The sequence below is a fragment of the Ursus arctos genome, unplaced genomic scaffold, assembly GCF_023065955.2.
Source record: "Ursus arctos isolate Adak ecotype North America unplaced genomic scaffold, UrsArc2.0 scaffold_22, whole genome shotgun sequence".
Lineage (NCBI taxonomy): Eukaryota > Metazoa > Chordata > Mammalia > Carnivora > Ursidae > Ursus > Ursus arctos.
The window spans coordinates 23,048,792-23,074,290 of NW_026622897.1; the positions used below are offsets into that span (position 1 = coordinate 23,048,792).

General features: G+C 44.9%; 1 long non-coding RNA gene across 1 annotated transcript in view; it reads right to left on the reverse strand.

The window, feature by feature from the left end:
* Window positions 1–21,452: 21,452 nt before the first annotated feature.
* LOC113259872 (uncharacterized) overlaps window positions 21,453–25,499 on the reverse strand; it is a 40,482-nt gene continuing 36,435 nt past the window's right edge. The window contains exon 3 of the long non-coding RNA XR_008960840.1: window positions 21,453–22,413. This is a non-coding gene — a long non-coding RNA (uncharacterized LOC113259872). The remainder of the gene's footprint in view (window positions 22,414–25,499) is intronic.

Sequence of the window (25,499 nt, forward strand, 5' to 3'; positions counted from 1 at the left end):
TGTTTCCAGATCTTGGCTACTGTGGACAGTGCCACCATGAACATGGGAGTGCAGATATCTCTTTAAGATCCTGATATCAATTCTTTTGGATAAAGGCCCAGAAGTGGGATTGCTGGCTCACAGGGTAGTTCTATTTTTAATTTTTTGAGGTGCCTCCATACTGTTTTCCACAGGAGCTGCGCCATTTTGCATTCCTACCAACAATGTGCAAAGGTTCCAATTTCTCCACATCCTCGCCATTGCTTGCTGCCTTTCTTTTTTCATAACAGCTATCCTGACAGACGTGAGGTGATATCTCCTGGTGGGGAAATAGGAAAATGAGTTGTCACATTAATGGGTAAAGAAACCAGTAAGTACTATTGGGGCAATAGGCATACCACGTCAGAACATAAATTATGTATACATCAAATAATTCAACTAACTCTTTTTTTTTTTTTAGTTTTTTTTTTTTTTTAAGATTTTTATTTATTTATTTGACAGAGATAGAGACAGCCAGCGAGAGAGGGAACACAGGCAGGGGGAGTGGGAGAGGAAGAAGCAGGCTCCCAGCAGAGGAGCCCGATGTGGGACTCGATCCCGGAGCGCCGGGATCACGCCCTGAGCCGAAGGCAGACGCTTTAACGACTGCGCTACCCAGGCGCCCCCCAAATAATTCAACTAACTCTTACTTTAAATTCTTGGTCTTCTTCTTATTATTAACTTGTGACAGTAGAAAAATTCAGTTCAGGGAGGACTTCCCAATTACATTTGTTACACACACACACACACACACACACACACACAATGTTATTATACAAAGAAACTCCTTGTCCGCATTTCTAAAGAAAAGGACAGGTGAGTCTAGGGGTAAGAGGGGAGAAGAGAGAAGCTGTCTTCTACGGGGAGGGGGTCTTGGGACATGCCTTCCAACAGAAGGCCACATATAGGGGCATGTCTTTAGAGAAAGGAGAGGAGCTGAATTCCTCCTAATATAGCCACTAACAAGCATGAGCCAGATTTTCAAGGAAGTCTGGCTTCTGTCCCTTACTAGAAGATGCCCCTCTCTGCAGCTTGCCTTGACTGCAGCACTGGAAACCTGTGCTCTGCGACTAGAGAGACCCCTTCTGCTCAAAGGCTGTTGGTGCAAGGCGGCCAACCACAGAGACCTCACAGGAGATGCAGGGAAACAGGAGATGCCCAAACCCGCCTGGGGTCTGGGCCACCCCTGGGTCAGAGCACTACTCTGTCCCTCACTGCGCACACTCTGGACCCCCATGACATCCAGCCAGCTCTTCCCGGCTCCCGTGACAGCTGGGGGGACAAAGGTGGGCACACTGCTGTCTCTTTCCATGAGACGCTTGGAGCCGTCTGCAGGAGGGAGCAGGCCCGTGTGACTGTAGCGTGTGTGGAAGGTCTTTACCAGAGGACGTAGCAGGGCAGTGATGATCCTTTCCGAGAACACACAGAATCTTCTCAGAGGTCTGGAGGAGGGAGGCCTGGCACCGCGGGACCCCGGGGTTTTTTCCGGGGCTGGGGCATGCAGCGGGAAGTGGAGAACGGGAAAAAGCCAAGGCTGGAAAGGCAGGATGACGGCATTTGGAAGGAGCCTGTGTGCCCCACGGAGGATTTGCAATTTCTCCTATAAGCAGTGCATGGCCTTTTAGGATTTTAGGGGATGCTCAGATTTAGGAAGGAAACCCGGGACTCTTCCGGGATGCACGCCCGGCATGGGTTTGGAATGACACAGGGATAACGTGACAGGGCAGTGGCTTCCCAAGGAGCCAGAGACATCTTCCCTGACTGAGCCTCCGTTTTTCTGCCTAAACGTCATGTATCACCTCTTTCCTGAGAACAGTGTGGTGCACTGATGACCAGAGGGGCTAGCCATGGAGGCCCATACCAATTCCTAATTTAAAGCACATAATCACAATGACAATAAAAAAAGTCTCTATCCCTCCGTGGGACTTCCGAGGCAATTAGAATCTAACTTAAAGGAAGTTTGCAATAAAGCAAGGGTAAGGAGATGAAAAAACAAATATAAGAAAGAAAGGCATTACTAAATTCACCTTTAGAGTGCATGAGTTTTTTAAGAAAGATAAATCACATCACTCTAGTCACTGGGTGACCCTTGTGATGGAAGAGGTCAGTAAAGAAATGACTCGTGTCCCAAATGGCCCAGACCTTTAGCATCTCTGCAATTTTTTTTTTTAATGCCCATAAAAACAGTAATCCCAACAAGGTCCAAACAGAATAACTGACCAGAAATCAGAAGCCTGAATTCCTGCTCAAGCAGAGCCTGGCCCTAGTGGCTCTCCCGGACAGACATCTGGGGCTGCCCTGGGTTCTGGGCTCCACCTCCTGCCGTCTGGGGGTCCTGGGTACGGAGAAGACGTGAAAAGTCCATTTGGCAACAAGGAGTAAAGGGAGGCATTGCTCTGTTGAGCCAGAAAGCAGCACCGTTCTCCTAAGCCCCTGGAGCTGCTGAACTGATCCCAAGCGCAGGGAATATTCCAAAGCCCGCCGGGGCTTTGCCTGAAAGCCCCTCAAGTGGCTGCCCTCTCCACGGGGTTGGCAGCAGAAAGCCATGGCCTCCCAAGCTCCTGTTACCAACCAGGGGCTCCCAGTCAGGTAATGTGAGCCTTCCCCGGGGCCCCACCCCGTGGCTTTCTCATAACCCTGGCTGCCCGGGGCGGACAGACTCAAAAGCTGCTGACAGTCCTCTTTCTGGAGAAGAGCAGGAAATGGGGCTCCCTGAGATCCTGGAGGGTTCTCTCCTCAAAGGCCCTTGCAAGGCCGGGAACGTCCCCTTGTGAAGAAGGGCCATCCTAAGAAAGCCACACAGCCTGGGGGCTTCACGGTGACCCCCCCCCCCAGGTATAAGGAAGTCCAGTCTCCTCCCTCTCAAGGGCAGAGGTCTCCCTTGTTTGTTCCTATACTGCCCCTGCCCAGGACAATTCCAGGCATGCAGTAGGTGCTCAATCATTGTTTACCGAGTGCACTGAGATGAGAGCAGAATTACATCTTCTTCATCACCTCCATCCCCGTCATCACTGTCATCACCCAAACAGCAGCAGCAACAGCCACAGTAGCGCTTCAGACGTCCCCACCCTGCCGTCTCCAGCAAGCCCGTGAGGTGGACCCCGTTATCAGCCCATTTTCCAGATTAGGGTCAGGTGCTAGCAGTGCTGGGCTGCACCCCCGGCCTGACCGACCTCAGCGCGTGCACAGGTCGCTGCCTCTCAAAGGCACGCTACTTCTTGCCCGGTCCCCGGCCCCAGGAGTCCCTGAGACGGTGCCTCAAGAACGGTCTCCTCCCCAGCCAAAGGGATGACACTTTTTCCCCCATCTGCAAACCCGGGAAATATTGTTGGCATTGCCCTCTTTCCCCTCCTTGTCTTCCGTTCACACAGCAAAGAATTTTGGGGTGCGTACGGTGTTGTCTGCTAAGCACGTGAGATGAATAGTGACCATGACACGTGTGGGTCTGTGTAGGTGAGTGTCTGTGCATGTTACTGAGGCCAGTGGGGAGTGAGGACCGGAGACGGGGGTGAGCAGGAGTATAACAACCAGAAAACCCCTGTAACTAGTCTCCTTGCGTCTAACATCTGCTGCCCTCCCAACCACCACCTACCTACTCCCCAAAGCCTGCCTTTCTAGATGACATCCAGAAAGCCATCTAAGGTAACTTCTGTCAGCCCCTCCCCTCCAGCTTCGAGTTGTGGGGAAAGCATAGATATCAGAACAAATCCAACCTAAATCTGGATTCCAGTTTCACCATACCCTAATTGTTGACCTTGCTGAACCTCAGTCCACACCTGTAAAGTACTTTTCCCTTTTGGGGCTCTTGGACTGGCTGGCACAGGTGGGGCAAGACACGTTTTGGATGTGGGGTCAGGGAGGAAATGTCAGGTGGGGGAATGGAGACTGCACATGAAAACTGCTCTGGGAACGTGTGCCTTGAGAGAGAAAGAGAAATCTGGTGGTTGTTGGGAGTGGGAGTGTGCATGGGGGGCAGGTGTAAGGACGGGAAGGAATTCTGCACCTTTATAAGCTTAGGAGAGCAAGCAGCAGAGAGAAGTTGAGACACAGGGAAAGGGAGGGTGATTTGGGACACTCGGAAACCAGCAGGTGGACAAGGAGTGAGGATAGGATAGGGGCGAATGAGTTGGTCCTGCTCGGAGCCGAGTGAGACGGAGGGAAGTACAGGTGTGGAAAGGTAGAGAGAAGCACGTAAGTAGCCAGTGGACCTATGGGAATGGTAATTCCTGATAGCCCCCCCTTTTTTTCTATGAAATTGAAATAAGAGCCGCTGTGAAAACTAGGGACTGAAATATTCAAAGGAAGCTTGAGATGAGGGGGGAGAAGATTTGAGGTTTGAATCCCGAGTGGGGGTCATGAGAGAAGGAGATGATCAAACGCAAGTCAAAGGGCTGATGGGAAACTCTGATTTCTAGCTGAGTTAGGAGACCGTGACGTTTAGCTGTAAAATTATATTTAAAAACAAAATTTAGTTAAAAAACGGTAGAGGATCATGCAAAGTCATATGGAGGACTCCCGCATCTATACTTGGGGGTGGGGGGAATTGATGGGCCAAGAGAGAAAAAATGGACAATGGGCAGAGGGGCAGGAAGGGGTGCCCTTGCGATGACCCAATGCCACAGGGACAAGCAGCATGACCGGATGTAGCCAATCTCAAATACCTGAGCTTTGGTCCAAATGTGTTTGGAGGCAAAACTCACCTGAGATCTAAGCCAGAATTAAACTTGGCCTCGGGGAAGCAAGAGAGCCATTCAGGCTGCCTGTCCGTCACTCAGGGAATGTCCTCCCATTCCTCGCATCCTTTATCTCCTAGATTCTGTTCCGAATGAGCTGTCTCCTTGTTAGGAGCCATGGGAAGGGACTAGGGCAGGGGCTGGGCAAGCCAGGCACCCAGGGCATGACGCACAAGGAATACTCACTCCAGGTGATGTGCACGTTCCAGTCATGGCTGCCCACGACCCTGCAAAATGGCCGTCCTCAGCTCGGCCCTGCTCCACGGTGCAAAAAGAGTAAAACAAACACGGTGCCCGATCTTGAATTTGCAGACTAACGCTGGCAGGATTTTAGAAACAGGTAAAAAACAAAAAAACAAAAACAAAATGGCACAAGCTCTTACAAAATAAATAAGTAAACAGAATCAGCATGGTACAAACATGCCCTGCTTTTGCCAGGAGATGACTTGTGAATCCAGCACATTCCTGTCGTTTTTGCCACCTGTAAATGAGGGGGCTGGGAGAGCCTGAACCACCATCAGCCTGGGCTCCAGAATCTACTCCCAACACCACCACCAAGCATTTCCTGAACACTTGTCAGGAGCCAGGCGTGCTAATCCATCCAGGGTCCTTAGTTTCTGCAAGTTTTCAGTTTGGCAAGTCCAGCCCGGGGGCAGCCCAGGAGCCATCCCGTGTAGGGCTGCCACCGCAGAAAGCAGCTGCTGAGAGCCCGCCGCCTGGTGGCCACATGCCCTGCCTGCAACGTGCGAGCCGGCCACCCAACCACATGAGAAACCTGTCACTCGGAGAGACCGAGAAGCCCCCCTTAAGCTGCTGCCCCTTCCTTTCCCTTTCTCTCCACCTGTTTCCATGAATTAGAAGCCACTGAAATGTAAAAGTAAATAAACAACAAATCCTCGCAGGAAAGAGCAAAGAACCTGAGAGAGCCACTGAGTGTCCCCTTGGCCTTCCTGCCCATCGAGACGGCCACAGGCAGCTTGGGAATCTCACTCTTGAGGTGCCAAAAGCAACAGGAGCCGCCAACCAGACGTGTGCTTCTTCTTCCCCTCCCTTTCTCACTGGATTATTTTCCCATTACCTCCAGCTTTAAGGGGGCCTTGCAGAAGGCCCACGGGAAGCCCTGGCAAACTCTGGAGAATGACAGGCTTGGGCCATATTTCCACACACTTCAAGTGGGCCCACGGAAGACCCCTCCTGGTTCTCTCTCTCTCTCTCTCTCTCTCTCTCTCACACACACACACACACACACACACAAAACCACAAAAAAACGATGGTATCTTAAGGAAAATGGAACGGGTAAGCATGGACCCCACAGACGAATCTTTGAGTCCTCTGCAGCTCTGGCCACTGCAGAATCTTCCAGCTTCCTTTTTCTTCACTGTCCTACGAAAGGATGGATCCCAGGGAGGCTAAGATTGGTACAGGGAGTCAATGAGAAAGAAGGCTCTGGCAAATTGTACTTCATCCCATTATTGTCAAAGCCAAACAGCAAAAGGCAAGAGAAATAAAACCCGAGTTGTTGGATTTGGGTTTTAATGATCATGTTGACGATGTGTTTCCTATTTGTCATATCTTCACTTTGTTCGATTGCTGTGTTTGCAGAGCCACAGGCTGGAGTGACAGGTGCTCAGTGGAAGGAGGAAGAAAGAAAGGGAGGAGAGAGGGAAGAGGGCGGGAGGAAGGAAAGGAGAAAGGAGGGAAGGAAGAAGGGAAGGAAGGAAGGAAGGAGGGAGCAAGAAAGGAAGGAGGGAGGGAGAGAGAAAGGAAAGAGGCAGGGAGGGATGGAGGGAACTGGGCTGACTCCATTTTCAGATGCTTAAAGCCCACGTCAACAGAGACTCTACTGTGACATGTACCTGTGTCCTCCAGGTAGCAGCCCCCATTCTCCAGGTTCCCTAGTTCCTAAAAGTCACACGTTTGGGGTCTCATGCCTGTAGGACCCTTGGGGAGAGAGCAGGGGGAGCAGAGAGGCTAATGCATACTATGGTATCAACGAGTAATATTTACCTCCTGTGGTTTAACATTAGGGCAGAAGGGAGAGTTGGGAGCTCTTTAATTACCTACAGATTTTATACTGCTTGTAGGACTGGGCTGACACAACTGCTCTACCCAGAGCCGAAGGAGGCCCATGAGGGTCCTGCCCAAACACAGCCTCTGTAGCTCACGGTCTCGGAAATCATCGTTTAAAATCTACAGAGGAAGTCTGAGGATTTGGGGCAAGTGGGCAATGGAGCAGAGATAAGAGAAAAGGAGGAAGCCAGCAAGAAGGGGGAAAAAGAACTCCTTCGGGAAGCATTCAGCGCGATTTGACTCTCCTGTTGCACACGCTGTATCCATGAGCCGGAAGTCTCTCCAGGATGTGTTGGTTCTGATGGAAACAGGAAACTTGTGAAGAAGTATCTAGGAGAGGAAGAAATGTTTCAAAAGATAAATCAACGCTCTGTAAACCCGGTAATGGTGCTTGTTTGGACACAAGCTAAGACAAACAGGACACCAAGTGATCCTGAAAACGGAGAGCTTAGCAGACCACAAATGGGGACCCCAAGGCTGTGGGCTCTATGGCTGTTACCACCGGTCAGGAGTACTGACCCCCGAACCTGCAATTGCTTTTCCTTAAATACTTAGGATTTCAAGCAAACAAAAGCTAATGCCATTTTAACCTCAACGGATCTCCACTCCTCCCTTCCTTTTATAAGCGTAAAGAGCTTCCACCAGTTTCGACTCCCCTTTTTCAGGAAATAATTTCTGATTGCCCAAGACTGGGGAAGGGATCCCTCCTGTGTGCTCCCGGTTTCCAGGACCCTGTTATAAAATAATCTGTTCTGTCATTTCCTCATGACTTATCTGAATCCCTCACTCCTTAAGCCCAAATAAGGCAGAGACCAGGTCCTGTTTACTCTGATATCCACAGCTAAGCACAATGCCTGGCACACGTCAGGCCCGCATGCGCCCTCCGTCTCCTGGCACAGGCCACATATTCAATGAATACGTGTTGAATTGAATCACATAGTAGCCCTCCTTAATAATAACAGCAAATGTTTAGCTAGTTTTTCTGATCTGCATACTTTGAACTTATTAATTCATTTCACTTTTACCAGAACCCTCTGAGGTATGCACTAGTATTCTCCACACAGAAGACTGACACACGAAGAAATGGAGTTTCTGCCCAGGGACACCCAGGAACTTCTGTCACAAAGAGGCTCTGGCCCCAAGGCCGTCTGGCTCCAGAACCCCTCCTCTCACCACTACGTGATGCTGCCTCTTGCAACTTTCAGAGAAACTTCCAATTCAACGAGCACTTACCTGCCATCAACTACTCCAGACCTGGAGGAGGACAGAGGAGCAAACCATGATGCCTGTAAGGAGTTGACAGGGACATCTCATGTCAACCGGGGTCAGGGCTACTCCAAGACATTCATCAGTGAACCTCCCTGAACACTGGAGATCCCCTGTGGAGCCATATACTAGCGGAAAGGCTCTGTGGCCACAGCGATCCCTTACTCATTCAGACTTTTCCCCCCGGTTTAAAGGTGTCTCCTCTTTCCAACTTTGTGCTGAAACCTCTCTTTTCACAATACATGGGAAGAAACGAATAGTATAAACAGAAGCTCCATGTTACGGGACCAAAAGGATCCTGCCACGTCAGGAATGCAAATGTATATTATAATCCTTTGATCTGGGAATGACACATAGGTTTTCAATTATAAAACGCTCACATAAGCAGGTTCTCTCTGACAGGACACTAAAGGCATAGTGGTAGGAAAGCTGAGCAATGGGTCCATCGAAAGTATTTGCAGGGTCCACGTCAAGTGTACGATGGAAGCCAACATAGCACATGCCTAAATGTTTAAAAGCTTAACTCAAGCTAATATACTGACAAATATATATGTTCTATCCTCCTGGCTTGATAAATAAATCTTTACAGTGACAACGTGTGTTTTAAAGTGCATAAAGCTATGGTCCTTTCTTTTTTAGATTTTATTTATTTATTTGAGAGCAAGAGTGAGAGAGAGAGAAAAAACACAAGCAGGGGGGAGGGGCGGAGGGAGAGGGAGAAGCGACGTGGGGGTTCGATCCCAAGACCCCAAGATCATGACCTGAGCCCAAGGCAGATGCTTAACCGACTGAGCCACCCAGGCGCCCCAAGCTACGGTCTTTGTATACTGAGATTCAGCAAAATATCAAAGATGTCTGGATTTAGTTATTATTTCAAAGGCTTGATTGATACAATGGGACAACAATGTTTGGGTGAGAATAAAATAAAGACAAGTATAAATAATAAACTGTTCTATATATTTACTCCGTAAACTTTATTGCTCATGTCTACATTTTCGTCACATCATTAATTACAGTGTTGTAATTAGAATTTTCAAATAATTTATGTCCTATCGACAGTGCTAACTTCAAAATAAAAGGTCATTACACTTAGGGCGCCTGGGTGGCTCAGTGGGTTAAGCATCTGACTCTTGATCTCAGTTCAGGTCTTGATCTCACAGTCATGGGTTCAAGCCCCACTTTGGGCGCCCAGGCTGGGTGTGGAGCCTACTAATATTAAAAAAAAAAAAAAAAAAAGGTAATTGTATTCAAAGTGTAAACATTTTGAATGTGGCTTACCAAAACCGTGAATTAAAGTGAATGCTTAAAAATGAAAACCTTTGATTGTGTTTCTTTTCCCAGGGTCCTTCTCCTGAGGAGGGATGATGATGATTTATCATCACATCAGTCAAAACCCCAATTATTTCTCTTGCTAACACAGCCTTTCCTCCTACCTCTCTCCAAGTTCCAATAAGAGATATTTGAATCAATTTCCTTCTTCATACTCCTCTTTACCCCAAAAGGGATCTTTTTATGACATTTTTCCTTCCCCATGTTACCAGTTCATTTTGTTAAAAATATTTGGTTTCAGGGGCGCCTGGGTGGCACAGCGGTTGGGCGTCTGCCTTCGGCTCAGGGCGTGATCCCGGCGTTATGGGATCGAGCCCCACATCAGGCTCCTCTGCTGTGAGCCTGCTTCTTCCTCTCCCACTCCCCCTGCTTGTGCTCCCTCTCTCGCTGGCTGTCTCTATCTCTGTTGAATAAATAAATAAAATCTTTAAAAAAAAAAATATTTGGTTTCAGGACGTTGGTAGAATGGCACTTGCAGTCTGTAAGGGTCTATACTTTCTTCTCCAAATCAGTAAATCGTCATTTACTACACATGTCCAAACAGATAACTCTTAACCCATTTGGGTCCTGCTTGAATTTGTTAGTTATTGGGTTATTTGACCATCTCCCAAGGTCCACTGGTGCAGATAAGAAGTCTGATGCAAGTCTGATGGCTTCTCACTTATGTGTAATGTGTTCTTTTCATCTGGAAATTCAATCCAGTTTCTCCTTTACTTTGAAGCTCTGTAATGATATAAGAATATACTCACCAGCCCCTCGTGTTTATTGAGCATTTACTGTATGCTTGGCACTGATCCAAATAACTTTCATGTATTAACTCATTTAATGCTTGCAACAACACTCTGAGGTAAATATTATTATTTCCATTTTACAGATGGGAACACTGAGGCCCAGCGATGCAGTAGGCGGCCTAAATTCAAACAGCGCATAAGTGATGGAGCCGGACTTCGAAGGCAAATGGTCCGGCTCCGGGACCTGTGCTGTTCACTGCCCACCCCATGTGTATCTTTTTAAAAAAAATTAACTTGGGGGCATGTGGGTGGCTCAGCCGGTTAAGTGTCCAACTCTTGGTTTCGGCTCAGGTCATGATCTCAGGGTCATGGGATCGAGCCCTACATCCAGCTCCATGCTCAACAGGGAGTCTGTTTGAAATTCTCTCTCTTCCTCTGCGCCTCCCCCCTTCCCTCTCTCTCTCTCTCTCAAAAATAAATAAATAAATCTTAAAAAAGAATTAACTTGAGTGGATCTGGGTGTCTCCTTTGATTCTGAGATTGAGGTCTTCTTTCAACTCAGGAATATATTCGTCCACACTAGAGCTTTTTAAAATATTGACTCTCTCCTCTGTGTCCTTTTTCTTTCTAGAGTTTATGCCTCACTTCCTTCAGGAACCCTTCTTTCATCTTCCTTCATCTGCTGAAAGCACCCTTTGCTCTCTCATAGTACCACACACATACCTCAATTTCAGGTCCCAACGCATAGCATTTCCTGGATACTTGTCTCTCCCCACCAATAAAGTGCAGGCTGCTTAAGGGCAGAAAATACGTCATGCTCACTGTTGTAGCCCCAATACCTGGTTCGGCGCCTGATACGTGGCAGGTTCTCAGTAAATATTGGCTACTATTAAATGAATCAAATAGGCTCTGACTTCCAAATATACTAGGTGTTGCTGGCAAATGCTCCAGCAAGACCTCCAGGCAACTCCCTTCTGCCGATCCATAGGTATTTCTAGCACAGAGCCAGTTAAGTCTATGCAATGTCTGGGGGGCCCCCGTCGGCCTTGTTGAGGCACAGCTAAGGGTCTCAGTGGGCCAGCACCCTCTCCTCTAACTTCTTCTCTTGCAATTAGATTCTACAGCACTCCTTTCTTTTCCTTTCTTTCTTTTAGTTTCAGAGGTAGAGCTTAGTGATTCATCATATAACACCCAGTGCTCATGACCTCAAGGGCCCGCCTTAATGCCCATCACCCAGGCACCCTACCCTCCACCCACCTCCCCTCCAGTATCCTTCAGTTTGTTCCCTATAGTTAAAAGTCTCTTACAGCTTTTCTCCCTCTCTGACTCCATCTTATTTTATTTTTCTGTCCCTTCCCCTATGTTCATCTGTTTTGTTTCTTATACTCCACCTATGAGTGAAATCACATGGTATTTGTATTTCTCTGACTGACTTATTTTGCTTAGCATAATACCCTCTAGTTCCATCCACGTCATTGCAAATGGTAAGATTTCGTTCTTTTTGATGGCTGAATAATATTCCATTTATATATGTGTGTGTTTGTGTGTGTGTGTGTGTGTGTGTGTGTATACATTTATCCATTCATCTGTCGATGGACTTCTGAGCTCTTTCCATATTTTGGCTCTTGTGGACATTGCTGCTGGAAACATTGGACTGTAGGACTCGTTTCTAAGCACGCTTTAAACACCTACCAGAAACAATGGAATAGTTTTAGGAGATGGTGGAGATCTCAGAATCCCCCAGAAAGTAGAGATCTTCGAAGTCTAAGAGGCGCGAGAGAGTCTGGAATTGTAAGTCCTTTCGAGCGAAGCAAAAAGAAGAGTTGATCCCCCGCTGAGGGGCACAGTCCACAAGCCACCTGCTGCATATCGTCAGGCCGGCTCTTACCCTGTCCTCACCTTTGCCCAAAGCTTTCATCTCACTTGATTAAGGTTTATTTCTATGGTACCACCACTCAACTTGTAAAAGAAAAGTACAAAATGGCATCTGGCCTCAATTTAAGTCCTTCATTGAAAACTCTGCCAGCCTCCCATTTAACATTCTTATTAAGATAGAAAAAGACAAAAATTCACGATACCAACACTTAAGACTACTGGTAAACCTGAGAAGACCCGCTGGCTGCAGATGCCATAGAACTCGGTTGCTGAAAGCAGCCGACGGGTGGGGAACAAGGCAGATCTGCTCATTGCCCCACTTCTCTTCAGGCTCAGGATCAGCGTCAGTAGGGAAGCCAGTGAGCTGTCCCTCCATCGTGCGGACACTTCTGTCCCCAGCTGTGCCACTGCCCCAGTCCTCTCTCACACTCCGATCAGGACTTGCTTCCACAACTACTTACAGGCTGCAAATCCGGGGGGGGGGGAGAGAACTGGGCAGAAGCTAGGTGTGGGGACTGGCAGCAGCCCATCGCCACCTGCGAGGCCTGAGCATCAGCACAAAAGCCAGGAAAGCCCAGTGAGGGAACGCAGAGCAATAGAAGCGAGGCAAGTCCCCATGGCCGCAAATGCTGGAGCTTAACGGTGTTCACGCGGCCTCTGTGTTCAGCTTGACAGAGAAGAATAAACTACAGGTGATAGAAGACGCTCTCTCAGGCCAGTTAAGCAAGCCGGATAAAGGGCTACCGGACACTTAGTCTGTATCGCCTGACATATATACCAGTTGAAATAAACAGGGAATTGAACACGTGCCTAAGGATACAGAGGGCATATACAGGCAATCTGCATACTGAATATTTGCAAACATTTTGTTTGGTTAGCCATGCGTCTTTTTTTTTTTTAAGATTTTATTTATTAATTTGAGAGAGAGAGCACAAGCAGGGGGAAGGGCAGAGAGGGAGAAGCAGGCTCCCCACTAAGCAGGGAGCCCGACACGGAGCTCAATCCCAGGACCTGAGATCACGACCTGAGCCGAAGGCAGACAGACGCTTAACCGACTGAACCACCCAGGCACCCCTGGTTAGCCACGGGTCTTATGAGGAAAAAAAGTTACAGAGCATGAGACGAGGTACTTCATCTTAAAGGCTCTTGGAAAACAGCAGAATTCTAAAACGGCAGCTTCGATAGATTGCCAGAAGATAGGGTCTCTTTGACATAGTAACAGAATGCCTAAGGAGAAACAGGATATGATTTTTAAAAGAATACAAAAAGATAAAAAGGAGATGAGTCAGAATATGGAAGATCACAAACTAATGAAAAGTATAGTCTCAGAATTACATCGAAGACAGGAAAAAGGAGAATGGAAATTGCAGGGGGAAAAAATTGGTTAATTGGAGAATAAACTTGAAAAGTTCTTCCAGACTGCAAAGGAAACCAGTCAAGTGAAAACAGAGAAAAAATAAGGGACACAGAGGACAAAGAGTGGAGTTTTTGTCTAAGGCTGACAGTGACCCCGAGGAATAAACCAAAACTGCTCAAACCAGAGGAGTAATTGGAATCATAACTAAAGAACGCTTTTTTGAGGAGGAAAAAAATGTCCCTGAAACCAAAAGTGTTCACCATATCCCAAGCTAAATCAACAATAAAGAGGCATGTTCTGGAAATGTATTATAAACATAGGATAACAGGAAAAAACCCTGCAAGTATACAGGTAGAAAACTAATTTACCTATTGAAACAGTAAACAATATTGGCTGAGTATTTACGGAGAATATTGAAATAGAAGAATTCCATGCTCAGTGCTATTATCTTTCACTTGCGAAGGAAATGAGAAAATATTTTCAGGTATTCAAGAGTTCAGAAAATATCATGCTATATATCTTTTTTGAACACACATACCAAATGAGGAAGGAATTTCAAAACTCGGGAGTGGGGATGTCATAAAAGCATCACACCACCAGGCAGCATTAAATGAATTACATCTAGAGTTAAATCTAAACCATGGTTACAAAATTAAATGCAAATGTCAGAAGAGGTTTTTTAAAAGGAAAATGCAGAGGGTAAAAAACTAACTCTTTTGCAACCATCATCTGGACTAAAAACTTAGGAAAAGGAAAAAGGTGTATGGAAAATGCTTAGCTGCATTATTTTCTATAGGAAATGCTTCAAGAAGCAACTTTACTCTTGACTTTGTATAATTAAAGAAATGCAGATTAAAATATTTTTCTAAATGTCAAGGTAACCGAGGGTGCGGTTAAAAGCGTGATGCCCTTCCACTGTTTCTGTATGTTTCTTTCCCCTGCAGGTCAGGAGTACAGAAACAACTGTGCTTTTTCTTCCCTCCCACCTAGACCCCTCCTATCAACAATTAAGCATCTTCAAGTCTATGCAATCCTTAAAATACATTTGTATGTAATTTCAACCCCACCTCTCCTTCTAACCTGGAGATTGTCAGTTTTGGTTGCATATTAGAGTCACCGGGAGCTTTATAAACTGTCCCAGTGCTTGGGTCCAACTCCCAGAGATTCTGATTTAATTGGTCTGGAGAATGGCCTTGGCATTGGGATTTTTAAAAGCATGTCACATAATTCTAGAGTCCAGACAAGGCCGAGAACCACGTTAGCCCGAACTCTCTGTTTCCCTTCTCAGCAAAATTCCTAGAAGTTTTTCATAAAACCTGCTTCCATTCCTTTTTCTCCTAGCCTTTCCTCAAACCACACCCAGGCTTCTGCCCTCATCACAGCCCTGAAATAGTTCTTGTTAGAGTCCCTAAAAGCCCAAATGCCACAAAATCCAACAGCATGCTTCCGTGCTCATGTCTGCAGACCTCTGCAGCTCTAGATGTTTATTATAACCCTGCGTTTCTTGACACACTCTCTTCCTTTAGACGCCGAGACTCTGCACTCTTCAGCTTGTTCCTGGACTTCTCTGCTGCTTCTTAGAGATTTATCCCCTCCCCACCCAGCCATCGAATTTGATACTCCTGAGCAACCCAAATGCCCATTGATGGGTGAGCGGACAAAGCACATGTGTGCGCGTGCAAACACACACACACACACACACACACAGGAATATTACTCAGCCATTAAAAAAAAATGTGATCTTGCCATTTGTGACAAATAGAAGGACCTAGAGGGTATTGAGCTAAATAAACTAAGTCAGAGAAAAATAAATGCTATATGAGTTCACTTACATGTGGAATCAAAAAACAAAACCAAGAAACCAAACAAACAAAAACCAAAATAGAAACAAACTCATAAATACAGAGAACAATTGGTGGTTGCCACAGGGGGAGCAGCAGGCTGTGGGTGAAACAGATGAAGGAGATTAAGAGATACAAACTCCCAGTTATAAAATCAGTAAATTGCAGGGATGAAAAGTAATATAGTCACATAGTCAGTAACATTGTAATAACTTTGTATGGTGACAGATGGTAATGACACTTACCGTGGTGATAATTTTGTAATGTGCATTAATGTTGAATCGCTCTATAATATACCTGAAACTAACACAGACTAATATAATATTGTATGTCAACTATACTTCAGTTAAAAAAAAAAGTTGGTGCTCCTGCAGACCTACCCTGGACCATTTTGTGACTAGGAATCTTACTTATATCCTTCTTCGCCAAGGACAATCTGCTCCATGCCCATGACTGCAAAATCCATCTTGTCTTTGATGAGTTCCAATGTGTTTCTCCAGCCTAGACCTTTCCTGTGAGCGGCAGGCCACGCGGCCCATGCCACATGATGGCTCCATTGTCTCAGGCTCTCCTGGCCGACACTATACTTGTGAGTCTCTCTCTCTCAGTGCCCCCCTCCATCCATTCCCATGAACCCAGAAATAAGGTGTCTCTTCTACTCACCACACCCACCTGTCACTAGGCCCCCTTCACAGGGATCAACATCTCCTACCCATAGCTTCTCCTCCACCAGCCGCCCAAACCAGCAGCCACATCTCTCTAGATGGTGGTGGAGCTTGCCACCCGGTACCCTCCCACCTACCCTGTCATAAGTGAGATTTGCAAGCCCCAGAGCAATGCTATCAGCTCCCCACCAAATTCTTTGATGACTCCCATTTGTCTCAGTCAGGATAAAACAGAAAAAATTTTTATTACTATTTTTTAAAGGATTTTATTTATTTATTTATTTGAGAGAGAGAGTGAGAGCGAGGGAGAGCATGAATCGGGGAGGGGGGAGGAGCAGAGGGAGAGGGACAAGCAGACTCCTTGCTGATCAGGGACCCTGATACAAGGCTCGATTCCAGGACTCCAGGATCAAGACCAGAACCGAAGGCAGATTCTTAACGAACTGAGCCACCCAGGTGCCCAAGAAAAAAAATTTTTTAAAGAGAAAAGAGAAGGTCCTTCCTGGTCTAGTCCTTGCCCTCCTATCAATGTTTTTCCCACTCTCCCTCTCCACCTCACCTCCCCTCAGCAGCCTCACTCCTCCTCCCCTCTCAGTCTCACCCCCCTATAGACTTCCCACCCTCCATACTCAGCCTCACCCCCACTTTCCCTTCTTAGCCTCACCTCACTCTTCTCTCTCAGCCTCAAGCCCCTCCTCTACCCTCCCCACATTTCAACCACAGTGACCTTCCAGTTCCTCAAATGTGCTTACCTATCTTCTGACCCATGGCCTTTACTCATTCTTTTTCCTCTGTGGAGAAGAGGTTCCCCTACCCCATCCCCTCCCTCACTCCAGCTTCTTTGCCTAATTCACTCAAACATGATTTCTGCGTGGATCACTTCCCTTCACTTTACACCCCTCCCTCCTGTCTATGCCCAGGTCTACCTGTATTCTACACCATTCTAACATCATGCACACTTCCTCTCCTTTAACATAAACCTCACTGTGTAATAATGCATTTATCTTTGTGGTTTCTGACAGGTGCCGTCCTTCCCCCCCCCAGACTGTGAGCCCCATGAGGGCAGGGACTGGGGTTGGTTTTGATGCATGAGCCCCACAACCTAACCCTGGCATGTAGTAAGTGCCCAATAAATGATTGTTTAATGAAAACTAAATCTATCTTACATAACACAAGTAATAAAAAGTGAAATTGCAAGACATTACAAAGGAATACACAACATGTACACTTAAATACTAAGTTCCATTCCAGTAGCTTTGAAAAAAAATATACAAATGGTTAAAACACGTTGCCATTTAAAAATCTTTTCATAAGGGGTACCTGAGTGGCTCAGTCAGTTAAGTGTCTGCCTTTGGCTCAAGTCAGGATCTCAGGGTCCTGGGATCGAGCCCCACATTGGACTCCCTGCTCGGCAGGGAATCTGCTTCTCCCTCTCTCTCTGTCTCTGTCCCCAACTCGTGCTCATTCACTCTCTCTCTTTCTCTCAAATAAATAAATAAAATCTTTAAAAAAATTCATAATGATTACATAGGGCCATGTAAATTTTCATATCACATAATGTTCAGGAAAAAAAATCAAGAGATAAGCCTTTTTTGTATAATCTTAATTTCTAATTTCTCCTCAATAAAAACTGAAAAAGAATCCCCAAAATGTTAATAACAATTATTCTGGGTTGTAGAATTATGGAAGATTTTTATTTTCTTCTTCATATTTTTCACAATTTTCTAAATTGTTTGTAAGAAAAATATATTAATCAGTAAAAGTTGTATCAGTCAATTACACTGTTATAGGTGACAGAAAGCTAAATTCAAAGTGGCTTAGAAGTAACAGGAATTTGTGGGTAACATAACTGAGAATGTTTGGTTATGGTTTAATCAGGGCCCTGGCTTCATTTCCCACAAATATTTAGTGTTTGTCTATTTCTGTGTTTAGCTTCATCCCTAGATTGACTTCCCTCATAATGGCAAAATGGCTGCAGTGGCTCCAGGCTTTCCATCTTTATAGCCTACCACACAGAAGGAAAAACAAACAAACCAACCCATCTGTGTGCCACTCAGATTGGACCAGCTTAGGACACAGGCCTATTTATGAAGCAGCACTGTGGCTTAGGGGTGCTGCTAGTCCATTTCTCAATAGCTAGAGCCGAAGCTGCAGTCAGATTTCCTAGAACCATATGGACCACCAAACACAAATTCAGGCCATCGGAAATGGTCAAGGAGGGAATGGATGCTTAATGGAAATGCCCGCTGTAAACATTTCAAAATAAAATACTTGCTTACCTAATTTAAAAGATCAAAAGGCACTATGATGCAGTGAAAAAGGCCCTGGGACAAGACCAGGATGTTTCCTTCTTACCACTCCTTTGAAACATCTTCCTGGGTACAATACTAATGCAATAAGAAAAGAGAAGGTATACAGATCGGAAAGCAAGACATAAAACTATCTTCGTTCCCAGGTGATATGACTGTCTATGTAGAACTTCCAAAAGAATCAAGGGAAAAACTCCTGGAACTAATAAAAGATTACAGCAAGATTGCAGGATACAAGGTTAATATACAAAGTCAATTGCTTTCCTATATACCAACGAAAAACAAGTTGGATTTAAATTAGAAACACAAATCATTTACATCCATGCCCAATAAACTAAACCACTTAGGTATAAATCTGACATATATATAAGATCTATATGAGGAAAACTACAAAACTCTGACAAATGAAGCCAAAGAACTAAATAAATGGAGGACTATCCATGGATAGGAAGACTCAATATTGCCAAGGTGCCAACCCTTCTCAACTTGATCTCTGGATTCAATGTAATCCCAATCAAAATCCCTGCATGTTATTTTATGGAGATCAACAGATTGATTCTAAGGTTTCTATGGAGACGCAAAAGACCCAGAATGGCCAACATAATATGGAAGAAGGCAAGTTGGAGGACTGACATTACTCAACTGCAAGACTTGCTGTAAAGCTACAGTGATCAGGGGTGCCTGGTGGCTCAGTCAGTAAAGCATCTGCCTTCAGCTCAGGTCATGGTCCCACGGTCCTGGGATGGAGCCCCGCATTGGGCTCCCTGCTCAGCAGGGAGTCTGCTTCTCCCTTTCCCTCTCCCCCTGCTCATTCTCTCTCTCACTATCTCTCTTTCCCTCTCAAATAAATAAATAAAATCTTAAAAAAAAAAGCTCAGTAATCAAAACAGTGTGGCAAAGAATAGACAAATGATCAATGGGACAGAATCGAGAGCCCAAAATAGACCCACATAAGTCTAGCGAACTAAGCTTTGACAAAGGCACAAAGGGAATACAATGGAGCAAAAACAGTGTCCTCAACAATGGTGCTGGAACAAGCGGACACCCACATGCAAAACGGTGAATCTAGACACAAACGTTGCACCCTTCACAAAAATTGACTCAAAATGGATCATAGACTTAAATGCAAAACTATAAGCTCCTAGAAGATGACGCAGGAGAACACCTAAATGATCTTGGGTATGGTGGTGCCTTTTTAGATACAACACAAGGGTACAATGCATGAAAGAGATCATTGATAAGTTGGGCTTCATTAAAACCTGCTGCTCTGTGAAAGACAGTATCAAGACAATGAGAAGACAAGCCCCAGATAGGGAGAAAACATTGGCAAAAGACAAATATGATACAGGACTGTTATGTAATACATACAAATAACTCTTAAAACTCAACAATGATGGGTGCCTGGGTGGCTCAGTCAGTTAAGCGTCTGCCTTCGGCTCAGGTCATGATCCCAAGGTCCTGGGATCGAGCCCCATGTTGGGCTCCCTGCTCAGCGGGGAGTTTGCTTCTCCCTCTGCCCCTCCCCCCTGCTTGCACTATCTCTCTCTCTCTCTTTCTCTCTCTCTCTCTCTCTCCCTGTCTGAAATGAATGAATGAATGACTAAAACTCAACAATGAGGAAATGACCTGACTTTTAATTTCTTAACAGACACGCCCACCAAAGAAGATACACAAATGGCAAGTAAGCATATGAAGAGATGTTCCACTTCATAAATCATCAGGGAAATGCAAATTTAAAAACGATACAACCACAGACCTGTTAGAACGGCCAAAATCCAGAACACCAACAAAACCTAATTCTGGCAAGGATGTGGAGAAATAGGCACTCTCATTAATTGCTATTGGGAATGCAAAGTGGTAGAACTTTGAGACATGTTTGGGCAGTTTCTTACAAAATCATAAGTACTCTTCCCATGAAGTCTAGCAATTGTGCTCTTTGGTATTTACCCAAAGGAGTTGAAAACATATGTCCACACAACAAGCTGCCCAGATGTTTATAGTAGTAGCTTTGTTCATAATCGTGAAGCTTGGAAGCAACCAAGATACCCTTCATAGGTGAATGGATGAACTATGGTACATTCAGACAAGGGAATATCACTCAGTGCTAAAAAGAAATGATGATGAGCCATGAAAAGACATGAAGGAAACTTAAATGCGCATTTCTAAGTGAGAGATGCCAATCTGAAAAGGTCATATACCATGATTCCAACTCTATGACATGCTCAAAAAGGCAAAACTATGGAGACAATAAAAGATCAGTGGTTGCCAGGTGGAGGCTGGCGAGATGAATTCGGCAGAGCACAGAGGATATTTAGTGAAAATACTCTATATAACATTATAACGATTGACGTATGTAATTATACATTAGTCCCAACCCAATGAATACACAATACCAAGCATGAACCCTTAGGTAAATTATGGACTCTGAGTAATTACGTGTCAATGAAGGTTCATCCTTGGTTAAAAAAAAAAAGAAAGTACCATTCTGGCAAGTGATGCCAATAATTGTGGGAACGGGAGGTATATGGACATCGTTGTGCCTTCCTCTCAATTTTATTGTAAACCTAAAACCGCTCTTTAGAAAAAATTAAGTTGGGACACCTGGGTGGTTCAGTCAGTTAAGCATCTGCCTTCAGCTCAAGTCATGATCCCAGGGTGCTAGGATCGAGTCCCGCATTAGACTCCCTGCTCAGCGGGGAGCCTACTTCTCCCTCTGCCTGCCGCTCCCCCTGCTTGTGCGCTCTCCCTCTCTCTCTCTGTCAAATAAATAAAATCTTTAAAAAAAAAACAAAAAATAAAGTTTATTAAACAATGAGAAGAGGGGGAAGGGCTCTGGGACCAAAAATCAGAAGACCTGAGTTCAAATTCGGCCACCACCTTTTACTTCCTGTAAGATGTTGGACAGTTCTGCAGGTCATTCTGTATGTTTCCTGCTCTGTAAAATAGCTACCTCAGAGACCTGTCAGAGGAAGGGAGAGGAGTAACATGCAGGCAGATATAGGATGCAGATCTGGTAGCAGGAAGTTAAAGGCGTTCCCAGCTGATGGCTTCCATTTCACCTACACAGCCGGAGGTGAAGTGGGAGTACAGGGAGCGCAGAAAAGGTTTAAACTCACCGTTGTGAAAGTGGGAGAGGAGTGTTGTAAGATCATCCTCGCAAACTAGTAACTCTGTAAATATTTCTAACTAAAGAATAGCTTTAAAAATGGTAAGGCTGCATTGTACGATGAAAACAAAAATGAGCTACGAGAATGAATGCGCTATCCAAATATAAAATAAGATTATGATTGAAGTTAGTGGCCAATAAAAGAATTCACTTACCAGGCATTTGCTTTGGATTTTCTCAACTGCAGATGTTCCATTTCAGGAAGACCACTTTATAAGACTAACTGGAGGTATTTTCACATGGATCACCACTATTCCTATGTAATCCGGACTCATGGCTGGGTAGCACGGTAATTTAGCTAACCTGAGCATCATCAGGACAAAACAATTATTAAATTTAATTCAACCTGGGAAAGGTACGAGAAGCTATTTAAAAAAAAAAATGCGACAAAGTCGCATTTTCCAAAGACAAAGGGAAGTGTAAGACAATAACATAGCAAGGGAATACGCAATTGAGGATTGCTTATGTTATGTTTAAGTTATGTAGGTGTCCTAAGAAAGGGATTCTCTGCATAGGAGATCTCTGTAAGATTATTACTAAGTCCTCTTTTCCTCCACCACCAGGCCGGGCGGGGCTATGTGAGGTGCCATCTTCCTTCAAAGTTTCCAAGAGCTTATCCTCTTCGGCCCTCATTTTCAATCCAGTGAAAATTTTGCCTGGCATCCCAGCATCAGGGGAATTAACCTTAGTGGAAAAAAATAAGTTCTTACTTCTTGTCCCAACTCTCACCAAGAATACCGTAGCTGTTTCTTGTGAGTCCAGCAGTCTTGTTTGACAATATAATGAGATCTGGTTAAACAGATGAAAAATGCCTTAACCTGAGTGTTTATCTCAACCCTGCCAAAGCTTTCAGTCCCCCAGGCACTCCCTTCTCTGCAGAGAGGGTCAAGAACCTTTCGTTGCAGCCCAGGACTCTGAGCTGGCGTCTTGCTGCACCAAGCCACTTTTGCAATAGCAGAAGGCAGGGGTTTCTGTCAGTTTGAATTTCCTGAAGTGTACTGGCCTGTGTCACGATCTCAATGGTGTCTGAGGGTAGTTTGTTCTGTCAAATCCCTGGAATAGAATGGGAAGGGAAAGGAGAAAGTGAGCATTAAAAAGCGGCAGAAAAGCAGGTTGGCAAATGATATTCAACAATGTTCGGCTGGGGCTGGGCTGGGGCTGGGCTGGGGCTGGGCTGGGTGTGCGGGGGCTGGGAGCCCACGAATGAATAACCCTAAGAAAGCACCCTCTCAAGGTTCTAGAGAACCGAACATATAGCCTAGGCAGAGTCTGGAACTCAGGTGACTCACTGATCGTTCCTTTAAAGCCATGTCTACGAAGAACATAGTGAAAAGGAATCGGGAAACTACCCAATTAACATAAATTATGTGGCCAATCAGGATAGTTTTGAATAAAAATGCAATTTATAATTTGAATATTTAGTGTGAGAATGACTCCGACCCATTGGATGATTTCCAACCCATCCACCTTGGGGTCTTGCGTTCTAACCTGATCTTTATCTCCTGCTAATCTCTAGCAAAGATCCCCAGCACTTACCACACTGTGCTTGTGTATTTACATGGATTGTGTAATTTTGTGTATTTACATGGATTTCCTCCACCTGATGGAGCGCCTTGAAAGCTAGAAAGTCTTTTCTCCCGCACATCTTCGTTCCTAGAATGTGCTCTATAAATAGATGGTAGTTGAATTAACCAATTAATTAATGAATAAAATAAGGTAATTTGAGAAAGAACACAGAAAGAGACGCCTTGAGGGTTGCCCTTTGGGGGTCTCTGGGAACCAGATTACCACGCTCCTTTGCCCTTACCCACCCTACTCTAAATAAAGGGATATCTTTCAACACAATTGCCCCCAAGTGCTTCAGAAAGAGATCAGCTTCGCCTCCCCTTCCTGTTCCAGTGCTGGGCAGCATTGACATTCAGCTAGGCACTTCTTGCACCTCCTAGACTTGACTTTAATGAAGGATCAAGTGATTTCCAGAAAGTCTCTTAAAGGGATAGAAACCTATTAATATAGTTAGATATTCAAAAGTTTTATAGGAGATATTTTAGCAAGTTATCATTACCTGGAATTTATTTTCTTTCGGTGGTTCCCTTTATTTTAGGACATACGATATGTAGTCAGAGCTGGTCTATGTTTATTTCCATGAAGACTCTAAGCTCCTTGAAGACAAGGAAGGGCCTTGACTTTTTACCTGCCATGTGCTTGGCACGCAGTCGTTCCTCAATATTTGCAGAATAACGAAATTAAAAATTTATTTGGGAATGAGCCCAAAGGGACCTAAGATATACTTCTAATTTGTATCGGGCTTTGCCTCCCTTTGAGGTACAGACTGCTGTTCTTTCTTACTCTCGATGATGCTGACCACCGTAATTTAGTCATAGAGGAAAACCATAGACTCTATGTGTCTTGTGTGTGTCTGTTTGGGGGTTTTACTTTCTCTTTTAAGTGTGTGTAAGTGAAATGAACACAAATAGTCTGGATTGCACAAACTGGTAATTTGCCCAACACCCAAGGAAGTCAGATCTTAAAAAGAAAAGGAAAGCCCACAGTGGAGAACGTGATGCCGCAGAGAGGAAAGGGAGACCCAACAGTGGAGCTGAACAGGGCACAAGGCAAAGCTGGCAGGAACAAAGGAGATGTTGTCACCATTTTTCCCTTCGGATTGTTTCCACAAGGTTAGAACTGAACTAAAGTGGCATGTTCCTCAGAAAATTAAGATGTCCCTTTTAAAAATGGTCTCTCCAGTGATCATCAGGGCAGCCTGTGTCCCGAGGGTCGTTAACCTTCTGCCCTCTGTCCCTAAGCCGGGGGCGCTGGGGGTATCTAAGAGACCAGCTTCCAGAGGGGGTCAGTATTCCCTCTTAAGAGCCCCCAGAGCAAATGACTGAACAGATTAGGACGGATTAGACAGATAACAACTCAGACCCTTTTACAAGCACATTTTTCACTCGACACTCAAATTCCCTTCTGTGCCCCACGGTGTCACACAACCCAACGACTGGATAGTATTACTGAAATATCTTTGCGCCAGCCGAGTGCGTGGAACTGTGCAAAGCCAGATGTTCCTGTAACCCTGTTTTACTGAGTTATTTATATCCATATAATATTTGACATTTCCTGTGTTGTTAAAGAGTTGGGGGCCTTGACGTATTTTTAAGAGAACAGTACTGACTTTTTTTTTTTTCTTTGATGCCCAGCACCAGAAATAAGTAATAGAGAAGAAGGGCTGAATTAAACAGATGCTTAGATATCTGAAGTCTACCTTATTTTAATGCCTTTCATCTTAAATGATCTTCATGAACGGCAAGATGCTGGAGTCATCAAGACGGAGAGTATGAATTAAGCCTACCATGCAATAAAAGCACATGCCCATGGGCTTAAAATAAGTCAGCCAACAGACAAAAAATTTTAATAAATATTGAAAATATAACCCACATTTCTAGGACTAAACTTTATGGAGTATTGATACATAAATTATATCATCCCTTTGAACTTGATAGATATGGAAAGGGCTAGTTAAAATATTTTCAAGCTTAGTAAAATATTAGCTGGCAGATTTCTCTGGTTAAGTGAAATAATGGAAACTTTATAGAGCTGAAAGTATTTGGTTGATTCTAAGTGGTAAGAATATTTATACTGTATATGAAATCTGATATCACAAAAGGTAATCATTCTGTTTTCTTTCTTTACTGGAGGGATCCATTCGCAAACTATTTTCTTCATTTTTAAGATTTCCAAACTTGAAAAAAAACTTTCCCCTTGACAAAAGAAGTGGGGGGGGGGTCCTCGTTCACAGTCAGTTTTTGATATCTCTGGCTGCCCAACACTGAAAGCAAGGATCTCAGAAAAACAGAAGTAAGATATGAATTATTTATGGGTGGTTTTTTTTTTTTTTTGCCTTCAGAGTTGCTTCATAAACTTTTTCTTTTCCTTTTTTTAAAGATTTATTTATTTGAGAGAGAGAGAGAGTGGGGGGGGGGGGAGAGGCAAAAGGAGAGGAGAGAGAGAATCCCAAGCAGACTCCCAACCAAACGCAGAGCCCAAAGCAGGACTTGATCCCACGACCCTGAGATCATGACCTCAGCAGAAATCAAGAGCCCGGCTCTCGACTGACTGAGCCACCTAGGTGCCCCATT